The sequence below is a fragment of the Otolemur garnettii genome, unplaced genomic scaffold (genome assembly GCF_000181295.1).
Source record: "Otolemur garnettii isolate 467f Iridium unplaced genomic scaffold, OtoGar3 scaffold00099, whole genome shotgun sequence".
NCBI lineage: Eukaryota > Metazoa > Chordata > Mammalia > Primates > Galagidae > Otolemur > Otolemur garnettii.
This window is the reverse complement of record NW_003852494.1, coordinates 276,058-280,854: the sequence shown is the minus strand read 5'-3', so window position 1 is coordinate 280,854 and position 4,797 is coordinate 276,058.

The window sequence follows — 4,797 nt, the reverse complement described above, 5'->3', positions numbered from 1 at the left end:
CCCGCCATCTTAGGTGTACGTGGCTGGCGCCTTAGCCGGTTGAGCTATAGGCGCCAAGCCAGAACCATTTTTCTTATTTGACATTTATGCTCAGTATTGTAAATTTACTTTTATCTTTTAAAAAGAACTGCATGGTTATCCGGTAGATTTATCCAGCGTATTATAAACCTTCACGTTCCAGGACCTCACATTGCACATGATTTCATTCTCTAACTTCCCCTCCTGGACAAACCTCCCTACATTTATTTTGAGGCAACTTCGAGCTGGATCTAAAAGGAGTCTCGGGTCAGGGGATTTAGAACAAGGTCTAAGAAGAAACAAAGCTGCTTTAGTTCACTTGGTGAGCTTGGTAATTAGCCTTGGAGTAACAAATGTTATCTGCACCAGCATAACTCTATGCCAAGTACCAAAACTGCATTTTCCACATGATTCCAGTGAGTTTTTTTCTTTTTTCAGTGAGAAGATTTTGACCCAAAGTTACTCAACATTAGGCCCCAAAGACCCCAATCATCTTGAATAAACAGATTATTCATCTCTTCCTTTAAAGCAGCAAGGGTCCAAAATCCAGATTAAGGACCAGCTGCAGAACTTTCATGTCTTCCTAAGCTTCCAGAATTACAGTGCGAGACAATTCAATGTTCATGAAAGTATATTAGCTATAATGATTCTGAAATGGTTTTGGAAGTGCAAGTTTCAGAATTAATGTCTAACAGAACTTATGGTCATAAGTAAGCATTCCATGACAGCATGTGAGTTTCAGGAATACAAGGTAAAGTAGGGTTGATTATCATTAACAAATGAGAAGAGGCCTCCTCTTTAAAAATAGCCAGGTGTTATGGGGGCTGAGGCAAGAGAATCACTTGAGCCCAAGAGTTGGAGGTTGCTGTGAGCTGTGATACCACAGCATTCTACGGAGGGTGACAAAGTGAGACTCCGTCTCAAAAAAAAAAAAGGGCTGGGTGCAGTGGCTCACGCCTGTAATCCAGCACTCTATGAGGCTGAGGTGTGTGGATTGCCTGAGCTCACAGGTTTGACACCAGCCTGAGCCAGAGAGAGACCCTAAAAATAGCTGGGCGTTGTAGTAGGCGCCTATAGCCCCATCTACTAAGGAGGCTGAGGCAAGAGAATAGCTTGAGCTCAAGAATTAGAAGTTGCTATGATGCTGTGGATCTCTACTGAGGTCAATAAAGTAAAACTCTGTCTCTAAAAAAAAAAAAAAAAGAGGGCAGCACCTGTGGCTCAGTGAGTAGGGTGGAGGGTTCAAACCTGGCCCCAGCCAAACTGCAACAAAAAAATAGCCAGGCATTGTGGCAGGCCCCTGTAGTGCCAGCTAGTCAGGAAGCTGAAGCAAGAGAATCACCTAAGCCCAAGGGCTGAAGACTGCTGTGAGCTATGAGACCATGGGCACTCTACTGAGGGTGACAAAGTGAGACTCTGTCTCTAAAAAAAAAAAAAAGAAGAGGAGTGTAAAGGAGTTGATTATGACCATTAATCAGGATATATAGTCCATCCCCTGCCCCAGTACAAAATACAGAAAACCTTATATAACATCCTGAAGTCCCTTAGTGCACAAAGGCAAAGAATTCTTTGTTTTTTTTTTTTTTTTTTGAGACGGTCTCATTATGTCGCCCTCAGTAGAGTGCCAGCTCACAGCAACCTCAAACTCTTGGGTGATTCTCTTGCCTCAGCCTCCCAAGTAGCTGGAACTACAGGCATCTGCCACGATGCCCAGCTATCTTGAGTTGTAATTATTAGCAGACCCATGCTGGGCTTGAACCTGCCAGCTCCGGTGTATGTGGCCCGCACCCTAACCATTGAACTACGAGTGCCAAGCCAAGAATGTTTTCCATTTGCTTCAGGTAGACCACAGAACAACTTCTAGGGGTAGAAAATCAATTTCACCTGGCAGAGGGGAAGTTGACACTTGGTCTCTAGAGTAAAACTTGGGGATCAGCACCCATAGCACAGTGGTTACGGTGCCAGCCACATATACCGAGGCTGGTGGGTTCCAACCCAGCCCAGGCCAGCTGAACAATGACAACTGCAATAAAAAATAGCTGGACATTGCGGCGGGTGCCTGTAGTCCCGAGTTTGAGGTTGCTGTGAGCTGTGACAGGTTGGCACTCTACTAAGGGCAACATAGTGAGACTCTGTCTCAAAAAAAAAAATACAGTAAGACTTGGGGTTCCTGAAGGGGAAAACTTTTTTTATTGCTTTACTCTTCACTGTCATTTAAAAATGTTACCTTTTCTGGGGCAGTGCCTGTGGCCCAAGGAGTAGGGCGCTGGCCCCATATACTGGAGGCGGCAGGTTCAAATCCAGCCCTGGCCAAAATCTGCAAAAAAAAAATTTTTTTTAACTTTTCAGGAGGCACCTGTGGCTCAGTGAGTAGGGTGCCAGCCCCATATACCAAGGGTGGTGGGTTCAAACCCAGTCCCAGCAAAACTGCAAAAAAAAAATAGCTGGGCATTGTGGCGGGCGCCTGTACTCCCAGCTACTTGGGAGGCTGAGGCAAGGGAATTACCTAACCCCAGGAGTTGGAGGTTGCTGTGAGCTGTGACGCCATAGCACCTGCTGAGGGCAACAAAGTGAGACTCTGTCTCTTAAAAAAAAAAAAAAAAATTAACTTTTGGCCAGGCGCAGTGGCTCACACCTATAATCCTAGCACTCTAGGAGGCCAAGGTAGGTGGATTGTTTGAGCTTAGGAGTTCAAGACCAGCCTGAGCAAGAGCATGAGCAAGACCCCTGTCCACAGCACTCTACAGAGGGTGAGACTCTGTCGCAAAAAAATAGTTTCTTTTACTTTTACAATACTATACAGATATTCTAGGACTCTCATTTCAAGATTTCACAAGCCAGAACGAAAAAGGGCCAGCCAGCAGCAGAGGGTTGCTAAATTTGATAGCCAGGTCTTTGGGTAGTTTAGATGTCCCCTGGTACCTTTAAGGAAAAAGAACTGGTTCTTAAGAGATGCCTTGGCTCAGCGCCTGTGGCTCAAGTGGCTAAGGCACCAGCCACATACACCTAAGGTGGCAGGTTCTAAGGTGGCCCAGGCCTGCCAAACGACGACAGCTGCAACCAAAAAATTAGCCAGGCGTTGTGGCGGGTGCCTGTGGTCCCAGCTACTTGGGAGGCTGAGGCAGGAGACTCGCTTGAGCCCAGGAGTTGGAGGTTGCTGTGAGCTGTGATGTCACAACACTCTACCCAGGGGGACAGCTTGAGGCTCCTGTCTCAAAAAAAAAACAAGAGATGCTTTGATTTCCCTTTTTCTTTTTTTTTTTCTTCAGAGACACAGTCTCACTTTATTGCCCTGGGTAGAGTGTCGCGGTGTCACAGCTCACAGCAACCTCCAACTCCTGGGCTTAGGTGATTCTCTTGCCTCAGCCTCCTGAGTAGCTGGGACTACAGGCACCTGCGACAGAACCCAGATATTTTTTTGTTGCAGTTTGGCCGGGGCCAGGTTTGAACCCACCACCCTCGGTATATAGGGCCGGCACCCTACTCACTGAGCCTTAGGCGCCTCCCTGATTTCCCTTCTGATGCCTAAAAAGAAGAGAGAAGTAATGCAGCACAATCACTATGCAGCCATTAATTTAGTTTTATCCTAGAGAAAACAAAATTGTTAAGAATGACTTTCCTTTTCTACATAAGCCCATGGACTTCATCACACAAGTCAGTATGCTACCAGCCCAAGCAACATGACATCATGCCCAGCAGCCAAATCTTATGGATCACATTTGTAGCTTGTGTATGCTGACTGCACTAGGAGAGGGGTTTCTAAATGATGACAGACGGTTGGTCATTGTGAGTTGCCAAGTTCTCCACATTCTGCTGGCTGCCTGTTAAAATCACTTTCTCAGCCCTTCTTTTGAGGACAACTTTGCTGTGCAAGCTGGGAGGATAGTTGCTTCAATGCTTTACATTGTTCAGTATATCCTAATAAGCCATATTTGTGACAGTTGCAACCCCCCCAAAAGAAAAAAAACCCAAACAATCTCAGATTGGTATAGGGCCTGGAAAAATGTCTCAGGTGTAAAAATTGATTGCTTTTAACCTGCAAAAGAAATGTGTGCTTGAGTCTTCCCCTATCACCACCCCTCCCCCATTCAGATAATTTTCCCTAGTCAATGTCTGGTTCACCTACTTTTTATTAGTTTGGGAAGCTGAAGGAAGAGGGCTGAAAGATATCTAGGTGCAAACTATATTGGGCAGTGGTAGTTTTTTTTTTTTGAGACAGAGCCTCAAGCTGTCCCCCTGGGTAGAGTGCTGTGGCATCACAGCTTATAGCAACCTCCAACCCCTGGGCTGAAGTGAGTCTCCTGCCTATGCCTCCCAAGTAGCTGGGATCACAGGTGCCCACCACAGCACCTGGCTATTTTTTCTTTTTTGGTTGCAGCCGTCATTGTTGTTTGGTGGGCCTGGGCTGGATTCGAACATGCCACCTTAGGTGTATGTGGCTGGTGCCTTAGCCACTTGAGCCACAGGCGCTGAGCCTTTTTTTTTTTAAGAGATGGAGTCTCACTCTGTTGCCCAGATTGGAGTCTAGTGGTGTGATTACAGTTCACTGCAGCATTCAACTGAGCTTAAGATCTCCTCTGGCCTCAGCCTCCTTTAGTAGCTTGGATTATAGGCATGAGTTACCATGTCCAGTTTAGGGACTGATTTTTTTTTTTTTTTTTTTTGAGTTAGAGCCTCAAGCTGTTGCCCTGGGTAGAATGCCATGGCATCACAGCTCACAGCAACCTCCAACTCCTGAGCTCAAGCGAGTCTCCTGCCTCTGCCTCCCAAGTTGCTGGG